The 18,178-nt window shown below is 43.7% G+C and overlaps 1 protein-coding gene across 7 annotated transcripts in view; it reads right to left on the reverse strand.

The window, feature by feature from the left end:
- Nucleotides 1-18,178, reverse strand: part of AREL1 (apoptosis resistant E3 ubiquitin protein ligase 1) — a 58,130-nt gene extending 39,952 nt beyond the window's left edge. For 2 of the 7 annotated variants that reach the window (XM_070065271.2, XM_008272047.5), the window contains exon 1: nt 18,041-18,178. The gene's annotated coding sequence lies outside the window, so the exon portion shown is untranslated. Of the gene's footprint in view, nt 1-17,720 lie in introns of all 7 variants that reach the window. The other 5 variants (XM_008272049.5, XM_008272045.5, XM_089322373.1 and 2 more) reach the window with 5 other exon arrangements.

Raw genomic sequence — 18,178 nt, forward strand, 5'->3', positions numbered from 1 at the left:
CTCTCCACACTCAAAACCCACTATAAAAGACTGCCCTCCCCCATCAAGATTACTGAGATATTTATACAGTTGGACATTTCTGCTATCTTGGTTCAGCCAAGTTGTAAGTTTTCATTTATATTCTTTGCCCTTAGGTCTGCCCCTCCAGTCTCTTAATCATTCCTGCGGGTCTTCTGTGAACTCTCTCCAGCTGGTCCCCAGTGATCCGGTAATGAGGTGCCTCCAACTGACTGTAGCCTTCCAGGAACAGACAGAACAAGATGAGCTCATTCTCCTTAGTTCCATGACAATCCCCCAAATCACAGAAAACCAGGATGGTGCCATATCAGACTATAACCCCATGTCTTGCTTCCCAGAATTGGGCATCCAGGCATGCCAAATGTGCTAGAAGCCAGAGAATAAATGACAATGTTCCTGGGGCACCTATTTTCCTAGAGGATACAGAGAGCAGGGAGATGGAAGTTTTTTTTTTTTTTTTTAAGATTTATTTACGTATTTGAAATGCAGAGTTACACAGCAAGAGAATGAGAGGCAGAGAGAGAGGTCTTCCATCTGCTGATTCACTCCCCAGATGGCTGCAATGGCCAGAGCTGGACCCATCCGAGGCCAAGAGCCAGGAGCTTCTTCAGGTCTCCCATGTGGGTGCAGGGGCCCAAGGACTTGAGGCATTCTCCACTGCTTTCCCAGGCCATAGCAGAGAGCTGGATTGGAAGTGGAGCAGCTGGGACTCGAACTGATGCCCATATGAGATGCTGGCACTGCAGGCAGTGGTTTTACCCGCTACGTCACAGTGCCAGCCCCTTGGGAGTATTTTTATGTTAAAACAAACTCACAGGGGCCAGTGTTGTAGAGTAGCGGGTTAAGCCGCCACCTGCAACATCAGCATCCCATATGGGCACCTATTTGAGTCCCGATTGCTCCATTTCTGATTCAGCTTTCTGCTAATTCACCTGGGAAAGCAGTGGAGAATGACCCAAGTGCTTGGGCTCCTGCACCCACATGGGAGATCTGGAAGAAGCTCCTGGCTTCATTCTGGCACAGCCCTGGCTGTTGCAGCCATTTGGGGAGTGAACCAGAAGATGGAAGCTCTGTTTTCCTCTCTCTTTCAAGTAAATAAAAAACAAAATCTTTACAAAAAACAACAACAACTCACAGGTAATAAGGTAGAATGCGTTATTTCCATGAATTTCTAAAGTTGTAACATGGGGACATATGTTTGGCACAGTGGTTAAGACATCGCTTAGGATACCCACATCCCATTTCACTGTACCCGGGTTCATGTCTCAGCTCTACTTCTGATTCCAGGTTCCTGATAATAAACACCCTGAGAGACAGTGGTGAGGGCTCAAGTGCTTGGGTCTCTGCTACCCACTTGGCAGATCCAGATTGAGCTCTAGGCTCCTGGTTTTGGCTTGGCCTAGCTCTGACTGTAGCAGGCATTTGGAGAATAAACCAGAAGATGGAAGATATCTCTATCTCCCTCTTTCAGAAAAAATATACATTAAAAATTTTTAAATAAAAGATTAAATGTGGATATATTCAAAATATTCATAAATATTTTGTACTTGAGATTGAAAGACTCTTTAGTACTCTGGCAGTACATCCACTGTCCTCTATCACTGAAGGTACCTGAACCCAAGAATAAAAAGCACGACACCTGACACTTAACTTTTCTACCACCCACTAGCACCATCCATATATTGACATTTTATTTCTTTTTATTTGAGAGCAAGAAAGAGAGAGAACTCCCCTATCTACCGGTTCAGTCCCCAAATGCTTGCAATACCTAGGGCAGTAAAGCCAGGAGTCAGGAACTCAATCCAGGACTCACAGGAATGGCAGGAACCCAACCCATCATCTGCTGCCTCCCAGAGTCCACATTAGCAGGAAGCTGGAATGAGTAGTCCAAGCCAGGCACTCTAAGGTAGGACATGGGCATCCTAACCAGCATTTTAACAGGTAGGCCAAACAACTGCCCCATACTAACATTTTAAATGACATTTTTCTGTTATGTTCCCCCAACCCAAGGTATCTGTATTTATTTTTCTGCCTACAATCACTTGCTAAAACCTTCTGTTGCATTCTACTCTGTAATTCAGACTACCAACATGTTGAGGTTCCTTTATATTATTCTTTCTTCATGTGTTTCACATTTCTTAAGCATTTGCTGTATGTCAGGCTATGCACTAACTGCTAAAGTCACAAGGATAAGTAGAGTGCTTTCCTAACCTTGATGAATTTGGCTGATCATGGGAGATGGAAAAATCAATGAGGCAAGGGCCATGCAGGAGGAATAAACAAATTGTGGAGGACAGAGGGCAGAGAGAAGTGACTTTGTTTGGGAGAGTGGAGAAAATGGATGGATTTTTTTTTAATTTATTTATTTGAAATAAATTCATTCATTCACTTATTATTATATTTATTTATATTCATAATTATTTATGTTATATAAATATTATAAATTTATTTATTATTATAAAGTTACAGAGAAGCAGAGGCAGAGAGGTCTTCCACCCACTGGTTCATTCCCCAAATGGCCACAATGGCCACAGCTGGGTCGATCTGAAGCCAGGAGCCAGGAGCATCTTCCAGGTCTCTCATGCAGGTACAGGGCCCATTCACTTGGGCCATCTTCTACTGCTTTTCCAGGCCATAGCAGAGAGCTGGATCGGAAGTGGAGCAGCTGGGCACCCATATAGGATGGCAGCACTGCAGGCAGTGGCTTTACCTGCTACGCCACAGTGTCATCCCCAGAATTGATTCTTTAAAAATAAGAAAGCAGGGGTGGTGCCGGCGCTGCAGCTCACTTAGCTAATCTTCCACCTGCGGCGCTGGCACCCAGGGTTCTAGTCCCAGCTGGGGCACTGGTTTCTGTCCCGGCTGCTCCTCTTCCAGTCCACCTCTCTGCTGTGGCCCGGGAAGGCAGTGGAGGATGGCCCAAGTGCTTGGACCCTGTACCTGCATGGGAGACCAGGAGGAGGCACAGTGCACCAGCCACAGCGGCCATTTGGGGGGTGAACCAACGGAAAGGAAGACCTTTCTCGCTGTCTTTCTCTCTCTCACTGTCTAACTCTGCCTGTCAAAAAAAAAAAAAAAAAAAAAAGCAAGCAAGCAAGCAAGCAGGGGTGGGCATTTGGCCTCGTTGTTAAGTAGCAGCTGGGACAACTGTCAGAGTATTTGGGTTCCAGTCCCAGCTTCCCTCCTGATTCCAACTTCCTGTTAACACACACCCTCAGAGACAGCAGGTTATGGCTCAAGTAGTTGGGTTCCGGTCATTCATATGGGAAACCTGGATTGAGTCCCCAGCTCCCAGCTCTGGCCCCATGCTAGAGCTGTTGCTGGCATTTGGAGACTGAACCAGAGATGGAAACTCTCTCTCACTCATCCCCTCCTATCAAAATAAATAAATAAAAAAGCAACAATTTGTAAAGGCAGAACAAACAAAAAAGAACGAGTGTCCAAGGCAGAAAGAGCAGCATAGGCAAAAGTCACCAAGTCAAAAACAAAGTAAAACAAGTGATGAGAAGTTCACCATTAAGGAAGCAAACTTTAGAAAGACCACCTGAACCTAACTAGGGTGACTGATTCTAAGCACAAGCTCATGTAAAATGGAGATGCACTGAGAGAAAGGAAGCTGCTGTCAGAATACAAGGAAATGAAGGACTGGTTAAGACTGGAAACTCCAGACGCAGGTGACTTGTGACATCAGGAGTGCCCTGGGCAATACAGCTCTATGCACAAACCAGGCTGCTTGCATGTTATGATGCTAGGGTTTGTGGCAGGCGATAGCAGCCCAAACCACAGTGAGTGAGGAAGACGGCTTGAGTCTACATGAGGGACCAATTGGTTTTCCAAAAAGATCCCATATGGAAGCAACCACAGTCAACAATCCAAAAATAACAAACGGTTTTCTCTGAGGATGCAAATAATAACAAGAATCCACACTTATCAAGTATAATTCCAAAGCCTACTCTTTTTTTTTTTTTTAAGATTTATTTTACTTGAAAGTCAGAGTTACACAGAGAGAGGAGAGGCAGAGAGAGGCAGAGAGACAGAGAGAGGTCTTCCATCTGATGGTTCACTCCCCAACTGGCCACAATGGATGGAGCTGTGCCGATCCGAAGCCAGGAGCCAGGAGCTTCTTCTGGGTCTCCCACATGGGTACAGGGGCCCAAGGACTTGGGCCATCTTCTACTGCTTTCCCAGGCCATAGCAGAGAGCTGGACAGGAAGTGGAGCAGCCGGATCTCGAACCAGCGCCCACATGGGATGCCAGCACTTCAGGCCAAGGCGTTAATCCACTGCACTACAATGCCGGCCCCACCAAAGCCTACTCTTAACTATGAATACTGATCTATAAAAAAGAACCCTGCAAAATGACAATATTATATTCACAGGATAGGAAGGATGAGAGCTCAGAAATATATAATTTGAAAATTTCAAGGAATATGACTTCATTTTTTTTTTTTCAGAAACAACAACCAAAATCTGAACTGGTTTTCGGTGTTTTTTTAAATTTAATTTTATTTATTTTAACGGGCAGAGTTAGAGAGAGAGAGAGACTGAGAGAGAGAGAGATGTCTTCCACCTGCTGGCTCACTCTCCAAATGGCTGCAACAGCCAGAGCTGGGTCAGGCCAAAGCCAGGAGCCAGGAACTTCATCCAGGTCTCCCACAAGGGTGCAAGGGACCAAGCACTTGGGCCATCTTCCACTGATTTCCCAGACACATTAGTAGGGGGCTTGATCAGAAATAGAGCAGCCAAGACTCAAACTGGCAGCATATTGCATGCTGGCATTGCATGCAGAAGCTTAACCCATTATACCACAACACAGGCTGCAAACTGAACTGCTTTTAACTAAGGGAAGAATGATGTCACATGTTAAAGGAAGTAACTCTAGGGGCAATGTGAGAGAGACTCACAGGAGACAAGAGGATACTAGCCCACTGTCAATGGTACAGAGAAGAAGGGACTAGAGCATGCCCCTTATCTGAAGCACCAGGATCAATGACCTATGACGTTAAAAAGATGAAGGAGAGCAAGAAACCAAGGACAAATGCAGGTTTTCTACTCTCAGGAGCCTGGATGAACGGTGGTGGGGAATCAAGGAGGCAGAGCAGATAGGGAGGAGAGGATAAGTAGTAGAGAACCAAACACATCAAGTTTGAATTGTCTACAGGATATCCAGGTGGATATGCCTAGAGACAAATGGAGAAGAAGTATCAGAAGGTGTAGAGACATCTACAGCCTGAAGACACAGGGAATGGAAGTGACCACGACAGAAAGCAGACAGACCAATAAAAAGATGGGTACAGAACTCTGGGGGGATGGATCTTCCAACCACCTCCCCCAGTCTCCTCCCAAAAAGAGGAGCTAGCAGAGAACAATGAACAGAGTAGAAAAATTGTAACAGTGGCTTGCTGGAAGCAAAATGAAGGATTATTTCTAGAAACTGGTGGCCAACAGTATCAGACCCAGAAAAGACTTATGCCATAGGGAAGACTCATTAAGTTTTTCCTGAATTATCTGGAACTCTCATTTTCTGATCTAGCAATTCTTCAAATAAAACATACAGCTTATTTCCATCTCATGAAAAGAATATTAATCTAAACTTGACCTAACACTGATAGCTAGTAAGCTCTTTCCAACTCAACTCAGTGACTACTGATTACCATTTCAAAATGTTTTTAAAGCCTACAACAAATTCAGATGTAAACTTAACCTGAATGTATTCTCTAATCCTACATGAGTCACTGGCAAAAAAAAAAAAAAAAAAAAATCCCATCAAAAGTTTTAAAACATATTTTGATTGAGGTACACTTTATATGCAGTAAAATTCACCAATGTGGAATGTACAATTAATTCAGATGACTATGTACAGCCATGCTATAAAATCCAACCACAACACAGAATATTTCATCAAAATGAGGTCTTTTGTGTGTGGCATTTTTTCCAGGTAATATAATGGGTTTTCACTTAGACTCATACATGTTGTTACACTATTGGTAGTTCATTCCTCTTTATTACTCAGTAATAGCATTAAATTGACATTTTGCAATTTGTTTATCTATTTACCAGATAGATAAACATTTGGGATATATCCAGTTTGGGACTATTACAGAAAAAGCCATTATGGATATTCAAGTATGAGTCTTTAGAGGAACCACTGTTGTCATTTCTCATGGGATTGCTGGGTCATATGGTAAACATACACTTAAATTTTGCCACACTGTTTTCCAAAGCAGAGATACCATTTTATACTCTTACATATTTGTATGACAGCTCCAGCTGTTCTACATTTACCAACACTGAGTATGGTTAATCTTTTTAATTTTATTAATAGATGTGAAGTGGTATCTTATTGTGGTCTTAATTTGCTGTGCCCTAAAGATTAACAATATTGAGCACCTTTTCAAGTATTGAGATTACCTGCACAGCTTCCACACTAGCATCCTCTATCAGAGTACTGGTTCAAGACCTGCTTCCAATCCAGCTTCCTGCTAATGTGCCTTGGAAGGCAGTAGATGATGGCCCAGATGCTTGGGACCTGCCATATGGGAGACCAGGATGGAGTTCCTGGTTTCTGGCTTTGGCCTGATTCAGTTCTGGGTGTTGTGGTCATTTGAAAAGTGAACCAGTATATGGAGGATCAATCTTTCTGTTTCTCACTGGCTCTCTGTTACTCTTTCAAATAAACATTTTTTTAAAAAATAAAAAATAAAGATTTGCTATTGAGTTGGAAAGAATTCTTGATATAATACAAATCTTTGGGACTGGCATCATGGTGTAGTGGGTAAAGCCACTGCCTGCAATGCCGGCATCCTATATGGGCACCAGTTTGAGTCCCTGCTGCTCCACTTCCAGTCCAACTCCCTGCTAATGTGCCCGGGGTGGGGGTGGGGGGCTGCAGAGGATGGCCCAAGTATTTGGGCCCTTGCACCCATGTGGGAGATCTAGAAGTAGCTCCAGGATCCTGGCTTCGGCCTGGCCCAGGCCTAACCATTGTGTCTATTTGGGGAGTAAACTAGGGGATAGAAGATCTCCCTCTGTCTCTTCTCTCTGTCTAACTCTGACTTTGAAATAAATAAATACATCTTTTTAAAAAAATCTTTTTTTAGACAGATGTTTGGCAAAGATTTTCTGTAGCTTGCCTTTTCATTTTCTTCAGAGAAAATGAACTCTCTTTTAAAAAGTAAAAGTTGGGGCCCATGTCATAGCGCAGCAGGTTAAGCTGTTGCCTGCAATGCCAGCATCCTATATGGGTACCAGCTGCTCCACTTCTGATTCTGCTCCCTGCTAATATGCCTGGGAAAGCAGTGGAAGATGGCCAAAATCCAGATGAAGATTCTGGTTCCTGGCTTAATCCTGGCCCAACCTTGGCCACTGGAGCTGTGTGGCAAGTGAACCAACGGATGGAGGATCTCTCTCCTCTCTTTTTAACTCTGCCTTTCAAATAAATAAATAAATCTTCTGGGTCTCCCACATAGGTGCAAGGGCCCAAGCACTTGGGCCATCTTCCACTGCCTTCCAAGGCCATAAGTAGAGAGCTGGATAGGAAGAGGAACGAACAGTCAGGACTTGAACTGGAGCCTACATGGTATGCTGGCACCATAGGCAGAGGTCTAGCCCACTATGCCACAGCACCCAGCCCCATAAGTAAACCTTAAAAAATAAATAAATAAGGCCGGCGCCGCGGCTCACTAGGCTAATCCTCCGCCTTGTGGCACCGGCACACCAGATTCTAGTCCCGGTCAGGGCGCCGGATTCTGTCCCGGTTGCCCCTCTTCCAGGCCAGCTCTCTGCTGTGGCCAGGGAGTACAGTGGAGGATGGCCTGAGTCCTTGGGCCCTGCACCCCATGGGAGACCAGGATAAGTACCTGGCTCCTGCCATCGGATCAGCACGATGCGCCGGCCGCAACGCGCCGGCCGCGGTGGCCATTAGAGGGTGAACCAATGGCAAAGGAAGACCTTTCTCTCTGTCTCTCTCTCTCTCTCACTGTCCACTCTGCCTGTCAAAAAATAAATAAATAATAAATAAATAAATAAATAAATAAAGGTAAAAGCTTCTAACTTTGGTGTAATCAATTTATCAACTTTCTTCTTCCACAGTGTGTTGGTTTTGCGTACTGTTTAAAAAAAGTCACTTAATTCAGTATCACAAAGATTTCTCCCGGCTTTCTTCTAAAGTTTACCTAAGGGACTAGTGCTGTGGTGTAGTGTGCAAAGCTGCTGCCTGCAGTGCTGGTATCCCATGTGGGCACCAGTTCTAGTCCTGGCTGCTCCACTTCCAATCCAGCTCTCTGCCACCGCCTGCGAAAGCAGAAGATGGCCCAAGGACTTGGGCCCCTGCACCTGTGTGGGAGACCCAGAAGAAGCTCTTGGCTCCTGGCTTTGGATTGGTTCAGCTCCAGCCATTGCGACCATTTGGGGAGTGAACCAGCGGGTGGAAGACCTCTCTCTCTCTCTCTCTGTCTCTCCTCTCTCTGTGTAACTCTTTCAAATAAATAAATAAATCTTTAAAAAATTAATAAAATAAAGTTTACCTAAAAGTTTCATAAGAGAAAGTCTCATCAAAACTTTTAAAGATTATTTATATTTTTAAAAAGCATAGCGCCAGAGGGGAGATAGATCAATCTTCTGTCAATTAGTTTACTCCCTGAACACCAACAACAGCAGTGGCTAGACCAGCCCAGAGGCCAGGAACTCCATTCAGGTCTCCTACATGGGTAACAAGGGGCCTAATACTTGGATTATCATCCAGATCCTTCCTAGGCACACTAGTAGGGAGCTGCATTGGAAGCAGAGGCACCAGGACTTGAATAATCACTACCATATGGGATATGACAGTCCCAAGAGGCAGCTTAACAGGCTGCACAACAACACCTGCCCCTCTTACCAAATTGTAAAAGATTTTGCTAACTACTTATATTTGCATCCCACTTATCTCATGTGTATTATGTATTATTATGCTTTTGTTTCTTCCAAATCCATCCTTCTACATTACCAGATACTATTTTAGTCTACTTCTGAACTTGGAAAGAATTTTACCTTTCAACAGATTCCCTCCTCTTCAACCTAACAAGTGGCATGCCTAAATTTATCAGTGTTTAGTTTCTCAGTCTCCTTGAATTGACACAAAACCTCTGTATCTTTGATACTGGTTTTTAAAGTAACAACTGCACTGTACAGCCCACAGCATGCACCTCCAGGCCAAGGCAAAAAACTACTTACTCTCTGGTTTTAAGAAGCTTTTATGGGGCCAGGGCTGTGGCGCAGCAGGTTAACGTTCTGGCCTAAAGTGCTGGCATCCCATATGGGTGCTGGTTCAAGACCCAGTTGCTCCACTTCCAATCCAGCTCTCTGCTCTGGCCTGGGAAAGCAGTAGAAGATGGCCCAAGTCCTTGGGCCCCTGCACCCGCATGGGAGACCCGGAAGAAGCTTTTGGCTCCTGGCTCCTGGCTCCTGGCTTCAGATCGGCGCAGCTCCGGCCGTTGCGGCCAACTGGGGAGTGAACCAGCGGATGGAAGACCTCTCTCTCTGTCTCTCTGCCTCTCCTCTCTGTGTAACCCTGACTTGCAAATAAATAAATAAATCTAAAAAAAAAAAAAAAAGCTTTTATAAAAGCACTCTCCTCATAATGTGTCACTCTAACACAGGACATGAAGAGGCTGGAGAAAGTTGCCTTATCATTGCTCACTGGTTAAGCTAAAATTTAGGCTTACAAAGGTTAAGCTGACAAAAGTAATTCTACATTTTAAAATTAAGTGTGAATTCTCTCTATTGCGTCATACTCTTAAGCAAACCTGAATTCTTCTAATTCAAAATAATAGATGCTTGCAACATCAGCATCCTATGGAGTGCTGGTTTGAGTCTCAGCTGCTCCACTTTGGATCCAGCTCCCTACTACTGCATCTGGGAAAGCAGCAGCAGATGGCACATAGGAGACCCAGGTGGAGTTTCAGGCTCCTGGTTTCAGCCTAGCCCAGCCCCAGCCACTGCAGAAATTTGGAGAATGAACCAGCAGATGGAAGATACTTCTTTCTCTCCCCCCAACCTTCTCTCTTTCCCTCCCACTCCCTCACTCTCTGCATAACTGTCTTTCAAGTGAATAAATCAATATTTTTTAAAATTGAAATAAATAGTATACACAAAAGCATAGCTTAGGCACAACTGCCTCCTAGAATATAATTTGCTATTCATTCTCAGCACGGCTCAGAGAGAGTAGGAAAATAAGTCAAAGCAATGTGAGTAAAACAAGAACAAGAAAGAACAATTTACCATTGTTCATTTTGCAACCTCATGGGACATCTAAAGAAAAACAAAACAGAAAACTAGCTCATCCATGTCTGTGTCACATTCCTTACCCCAAATCAAGAAAATATTAGCTTCTAAAATTACCAACACAAGGGCCAACACTGTGGCATAGCAGGTAAAACTGCCACCTGCAGTGCTGGCATCCCTTAAGGGTGCTGATTCGAGTCCTGGCTGTACTTCCAATCCAGCTCTCTGCTATGGCCTGGGAAAGCAGTGGAAGATGGCTTAAGTACTTGGGCCCCTGTACCTGCATGGGAGACCCAGAATAAGCTCCTGGCTCCCGGCTTCAGATAGGCCCACCTCCAGCCATTGTGGCCATTTGGAGAGTGAACCAGTGGATAGAAGACCCCCTCCTCTCTCTCTCTCTCTTTTTCTCTCTCTCTCAGCCTCTATAACTCAGCCTTTCAAATAAATAAAAAATAATCTCTTTAAAAAATTACCAACACATAAAGAGTCCTAGTTAGGACTCTGTATATCAGAGATTATGTTGTTTTTCTTGATATTCACTGATTTGATCAAATAAATTGAATTTGAAAGATGTTACTTTAGGATTTATTTATTTGAAATGCAGAGTGGGGGGGGGAGAAGAAGGGGGAGGGAAGGAGAAGGAGAGACAGAGATTGATTTATTTTTCATCACTGGTTCACTCCACAAATGGCCATAGCAGTCGGGTCTGGGCTAGGCCAAAGCCAGGTCATCCCAGTCCCCCCCACATGGGTGCAGGGGCCCAAGGACTTGAGTCATCTTCCACTGCTTTCCCAGGCACATTAGCAGAGTCAGACTGGAAGCAGAACAGCCGGAACTCGAACCGGCACCCACATGGGATGCCAGCAATGCAGGCAGTGGCTTATCTCATTATGCCACGACGTCGGCCCCTGAAAAATGTTACTTTTAATCACAGCAAATGCCATGGTGATACAGGTATTAACTTGTGGAAAGCGGAATAAAAGATGATCTCCTAGACATGACTGAGAGCAAGTGAAAATAAGAGCTTCACGCATTTTCACAAATTACTTCATACCTTTTCTAATTGAAATTCATTGTATTCTGACAAGTGACTTGATTGAAAATGACCAGAAATAAGCCTTCTCAAAAAGCAGCACAGCAGGGCAGACACTGGCACAGCAGTTCAGATGCCACTTGGGACGCCCAATTCAATGTGGGAGCACCCACATCCCAGTCCTCTCTGTTCCTGACTCGGACCTCCTTCCAGCACACACTCGAGAAGCAGCAGGTGATTGGGTCCCTGACATCTACACGGAAGAGACAGACTGAATTCCAGGCTCCTGGCTTCAGGCCGGCCTAGCCCTGGCTGCTGCAGGCATTTGTGGAGTGAAGCATATGGAAAATCAATCTCTCCCCCGTCCTCCCTTTAAAACATTTTATTTGTTTGAAAGTCACAAGTAGTAACTGCCAGTAACTGGAATTATATGAATTTAAAATCACAATTCTATTCCTTCTGCTAGAATTTTTATTTCCCCTGGTATCCCCTTTAAATATTCATCCAACAAATATGCCACTGGGTCAGTCTTCCTGGAGCCAAATTCAGCTCAGAAGGATGAAGGATGGTATCTAAATCAGCAAATTCATAAAGTTTTACTCAAAATTTCCTTTGAGTATTTTTCTTAAAGATTTATTTTATTTGAAAGGTAGAGTTACACAGAGAGAGAGACAGAGACAGAGACAGAGAGATCTTCCATCTACTGATTCACTCCCCAATGGCCACAACAGCCAGGGCTGGACCAGACTGAAGCCAGGAGCCAGGAACTTCATCCAGGTTTCCCACAAGGGTGCAGGGGCCCAAGCACTTGGGCCATCCTCCACTGCTTTCCCAGGTGCATTAGCAGGGAGCTGGATAAGCAGCAGAGCTGCTGGGGATCAAACTGGTACCCATATGGGTTGCCAGCATTGCAGGCAGCGGCTTAACCCATTATGCCACAATGCCAGCCCCTTAAGTACTTTTTTAAAAAAGAAAACACTGGCTTCAACTTACTACTCCCTCTTATCTTGATGTTTTTTCTGTATGCTGAATGGACTCTACTGTGCCGATCCACAAAATTAAGACAGGCTCCCATGTTTCCATCCCATGGCAGCTTTCATGCTTAGGTGACTCTGGGCCACTGAGTCTTGGCTATTACAGCAAGATTTTTAAACTAATTCTCTGAATCTGACAAGCCGTCTCCCTCAATAAGTTTAGGAAGCTGTTATTTCATTAACTGTGCATGAAGTGGCAGGCAAAAGGCCAGAGCTGCAGCCCAGTGGGATGAACTAGAATTGTCATTCACAGACTTAAAAAGCTACCAAAATTTTCTGCTGTTACTACAATGCACTACTTCCAATTCTACTCTTAAGGAAAATGGAGTGTTTACATAATTGAAAGGAAGAACAACTTTAAATGCGCACTGTATGGTTCTCTGTTTAAGATTCCAGGGAGAAAAACTCAGTCACAGAAATGACAGCCAGCAGCAGGCTGACTTGAAGGAGACACTCGGTAGAAGATTTCAGTTGACCATGTAAACCATGGTACCAGGCAAGAACTTGCTGGGACCTGAACTTTGGCATAGCAGGGTAAGCCTCCATGGCCATGCCAACAACCCACATGAACACCAGGTCAAGTCCTGGCTGCGCCACTTCTGATCCAGCTTCCTGTTAATTCACCGGGAAAGCAGTAGATGGCGGCCCAATTGCTTGGTCCCCTGCCACTTATGTAGAAGACATGGAAGGAGTTCTGGGCTCCTGGCTCCAGTCCTGGCAGCCCATTTGGGGAGTGAACCAGTGAATGGAACACAGACTGATCTCCGCCTGCTTCTCCCATACCCAACCGCTTTTCAAATAAATAAATCTTGAAAAAAAAAAAAACCATAGATTTATTAATTTCTTCCAATGTGTATTAAGAATCTTGCACATGCCAAGCAATATGCTGGGCCCTGGGGATTCCAAAATGAGTAAAACAGTCTACAACCCTTGAGAACCATACAGTTTAGCAAAGACAGACAAATACATAATTCATTATCCTTTCATGTAATGAAATCTCTGAGGTGAGTGCAGGTATTACCGGAGCCCAGGATGGGTACCTCACTCAGGACTCACTGTAGCTTCTCAGGAGAGCAACCCAGCTTCTCCTGGGAGCAAAGCCAACGTCTGCACGGAGTTAACAGTGCTCTGGGAATCAAAGAATACAAAATACTACCTATGCAGATTTATTTATTCTCATGGTCAATGACTCACTCTTCAGCATGGGTCAGAGATTACTGGACCACATACAGAGCACAAAAAAAGCACTCATTGAAATCTCAACTTATTTATCAAAATTCCACATGGTCTAAATGCAACGTGGTATTCTGAATTGGGTCCCAGGACAGAAAAATGACATTAGTGAAAAAAATCTGTGAAATCCAAATAAAGTCCATACTTTAGTTAACGGTACTATACTAATGTTAATTTGTTAGACGTGACAAATGCATCATGGTTATGTAAGAAATTAACATTAGGAGAAGCTGGGTAAAAGGCATGCAGAAACACTGGCCTATCTGTTCAACACCTTCTAAATTTAAAATTATTCCACAATAAAAAGTTTTTAACTTGTACATTATTTCCAACTTTACATTCTCACTCTCCCTTGGGATTCTGACCACGGTTTCCTAATCACTGCCCCAAGTCTGATAACGCTGGGCTAAAAGCACTTTTAAATCTTCTTCAGGCCCAGCGCTGTAGTGTAGTAGGTTAAACCTCCGCCTGCGGCACTAGTATCCCACATGGATGCCAATTCGAGTCCTGGCTGCTCTATTACCAATCCAGCTCCCTGCTGATGGCCTGGGAAAGTAGGGGAAGATGGCCCAAGTGCTTGGGCCCCTGCACCTGTGTGGGAGACCCAGCAGAAGCTCCTGGCTCCTGGCTTCAGATCAGCCCATGTCTGGCCATTGTGGCCATCTGGGGAATGAACCAGCATGTGGAAGACCTCTCTCTGTCTCTCCCTCTGTCTGTAACTCTGTCTCTCAAATAAATAAATAAATATTTTTTAAAAAAATCTTTTTTAACCCTTTCCTCTAAATTATTTGCATAGCCCAGATGAGTTCTCTCTTCATCAAGATGTGAAAAATTAGTTTGGCAAGTTTTAACTGCTTTCTCTTCCTAATAGCTTCACTACATATACCAGGGAGTATCCTTGGATTGGAGCTTCCCAAAATGGACAAGAGAAAGGCTCAAGTAACATGGGCTGGATCTCTAGCTAAAAGGGGACGCTAATGTTGTATTTTATTACACTATCTTACCTCTAACTAAAGAGTACCATGACTAGAAAATTCAATTAACAGATGTTGACTATTAACATCTCAATATTAATAGGCAAACTGCACTGAAATGAATGCTTCAGCTGTAAGCTCTAAAAACCAAAGCAAATTCCTCAACCATTCAAGGTAACAAAAATCCACCTAAGTCATACAGTGCTGTTCTATTCAGTCTAAATGATAAAATATGAATCTACCATGACATTAGCTTCTAATAACTAAATGAATAGTCACGTCTCTCTATTAAACCTATCTCATAGGTTTTATGGCAACAGTCTGACCATGCTGATATAACACACATCAAGGGCTCAGGCACGTGCACACGCACATACACGCATGCATACACACATACACACACTGTAAGAAGAAGTGTGCATGCCCAAGCCTGAAAGCCCTATACAAAATATTAGTGAAGGCTAAGCATGAATGAACTCTTAAAAAAAAAAAAAAGAAGACAAAACCTGAAATTTGAACCCAAGTCTAGTTTATGACTAAAGCCATTTAAAAAGTAAATGATACACTAGAATCCATTAAGGTCATAAAATCTGATCTATCATACGGCATATTGACCTAGTAAATATTATACAACAGTGCTCTGACCTGGGCCACCTCTAGAAGGGTGAACAGGCGCTATGATTCTTCTAAAATACTTCAGTTCACAAACCTTGATTCAAGCTCCTGCCACAACTGTTCACCAGACTTTCTCCAATAGTGGACTGAACTCCTGAAGAGCAACTAGCACGCTGCCTAGACAGAACGGCCCTCAAGAAACGCTTTCTGAATAAGCATGCAGCGTCAACCTCCCTCTGAGGTATCCTTACAAACCAATTCAACATCAAGACCACGAACACCGTGCTGCCTCAATTAGAGGCAGTCCAATTAACTCAAAACAATTAACAGCAACCAATATTTGCTGGGGGTGGGGAGAGGGAAGTCATGTTATGTGCCTCATAAATGTAAAAGCTCTAACTTGAAAAAGAAGAAAATACTTTAAAATTATTTTTGTTCTCCTTGATAGCCACAAAAGTGAATCTACCTAAAATTTACTAAAATTGAAATACAAGATGTTCTTTCATTATCCGTAACAATTTATAAAGAAATGTTACCAACTTAAATTAGTAACTTAGACCAATTAGAGAATGGAATGGAGTCCAAGCCCAATTACGGGTCCAATGCCTTGAGATTCTTTCTCTTTAAGACTGCAGGAAAATCAAAACAATTCTCTTGACTGTTGAGAAGGACTAAAATAATTTCTTTTCACAAGTATGTACCCAAAAGCAATTACTTTCTACTCCCACTCAACACAAATCAACACCACCTCCCCACTTCCCACCCCAAAGAACGCAATAAAGTATCTGAGTGCTTTAATCCCAGGCTACAAAAACCTCACATTGCAATAAATTACAATATAACAAAACCTATTTTTCTAAGTACATTCTGATCCCCTATGTTGTTCCTACACTAATTTAACTCCCTGTCAAGTATAAACAATCAAGCAAATCAGAAAATTCTCAGAATAAAAACTAGGTTTTTAAAAAAAAAAAAAAAACTTATTGTGCATGGATTACAAAATTAATTAAGGATCCACATTATCAAGGGAGTGTTTTTCTGTCAATGCCTGAATTTATTTTTTTCTTTTTAAGATTTGAAAGGCAGATTTAGAAAGGAGAGAGCAAGCGAGCACACCCCCATCTGCTGGTTCACACCCCAAAAGACCACAAAGCAGGGCAACAGAGGCTGAAATAATTCAAATGCAAATTACTACTTGATTATACACAACTTTCCCTCTGAACCTTTATATAATCAGTCTACTAATGTTAAAAAAAAGTGACCACCTTTGCAAAAAATGTGTTGCCTAATCACAAAAGACATCCAAATGCATGAGAAAAAGTGGCTGCTATCAGCTCTGTTCATGAATGATGGGCTGGCAGAGACAAGCCGTTCCAAGTCAGGAACTCCAGTAACCTCAAACAGATACATACAGTATCTGCAGATGCTTCAATAAGAAAACTACTTCAACAGCAAAATTCAGAGCCTACAGAAATGTGAACTATGAAGCTATCTGAACACATGCCCAAAAGAGAAAGAAGCGGGAAGAATGCAGTCTACTCCCAAAGCAACCCAAGAAACCACCCTGCAACCAAGGCTTTCGAAACTTGAAAACTTAATAAGGTTTCCAAGGTTTATCACCACCTTCAGGTTCCAAAATAGATCAACTATATTTAAAAAAAAAAAAAAAACTAGCATAAAATTCCAACCCTAACCACACTCCTCTACGTTGGAAGATACACAACGCTAACAGGAAATACTGGAAGGGTTTTTTCGTGGTAGCCCGCGTTCTGTGAACTTCATATTTTACCCTAAGTCCTGATGACATTCCTGTAAGGCACAGACTACTATAATTATCTCCATTTAACAGATGGAGAAACTGAGGCACAGATTAATCCACTCAACGACATACAGCTTGTGAGAGACCCCATCCCCATCAATCTAGAAAGTTCATGTTAACCAATACACCACCTTTTTTTCTATCTGTTAATTTTTCTGGCCTCCAACCACCAGGATAGCACCGTGTAATAATAAAGAATGGGTTTTGGGTTCAACTAAATCCAAACAGACCAAGTCTGGGCCCCAGCTTCTCCACGTGCAAAAGGACGGTGCTTAAGTGATTGTGAAGGTCAGAGAAGGTAAATTACACGTACAGGACAAAGGTTTTTAAAGCTCAAGTTTACAGACCTAGAGGACCCACGGTGGGTATGCAAGCCCATTTTTAAAAGAGTTGTCCCTGCCTTTCCACTGACTTTTAAAGGATATACGATCTTTAAAAGGTTAAGAACCGCTGCAACTCATGGTAGGTATTCAAGAAAAAGGAAAATTTAAAAAAGCAAGTTATCTTTCCCTTTTTGTTCTCACAAAGTCTCTCTTTCCCCTTAAGTTAGGTACCCCACGGCTTCATAATATATATCGACCGTCTCCCACCGTCTTCCCGGCCTGGTCAGCAGGCACACACGCCGGCTAATCCTCAACTGTCCAGTGACAGCCTGAAGAAGACCCTCAAACGCGGCTTCACCCCTCTTTGCCGCGACGAACGCGCGGTGTCCACTCGCGGAGGGTCGCCCACCTAGCGGTACGAAGCACCGGGCCTGCTGGGAGCACCGATTAGCAACCAAAGCCACAGGCTTGCACCGCAGAGACTTGATGCCGAGCACTGGGGAACAAGGAGAATGTGTTTCCCAAAACTACTGGGTAACCCAGGCTTCCGACCTCCCTACCCTGTGCTCCCTCCTCCTGGAACCCTGGTGCAGGCAGATCTGGGCTCCACCTCGGGCTGGAGAGAAACGTTACCCGAGCTGGGGGTGGCAGCGCGGCGAAGCGGCAGCCCTGGTGTCCTGGAAGGTGACAGCAACACCCAGCAGTAGATCACTAGCAAGCAACCCTCACCCCTTAAAAAACCCCAGCACAGGTTTCCGACGGGTCTGACAAGCCGGCTCGGGACTTTTCCGTTTCCCAAGTGACTTCCGCTTCCGGGCTACCCTTTACCGGAAACAGTAGCAGATGACGTAAAAGTGTCGCGCTATC

The sequence above is a fragment of the Oryctolagus cuniculus genome, chromosome 20, assembly GCF_051225735.1.
Source record: "Oryctolagus cuniculus isolate XC-2025 breed Fujian yellow rabbit chromosome 20, ASM5122573v1, whole genome shotgun sequence".
Classification (NCBI taxonomy): domain Eukaryota; kingdom Metazoa; phylum Chordata; class Mammalia; order Lagomorpha; family Leporidae; genus Oryctolagus; species Oryctolagus cuniculus.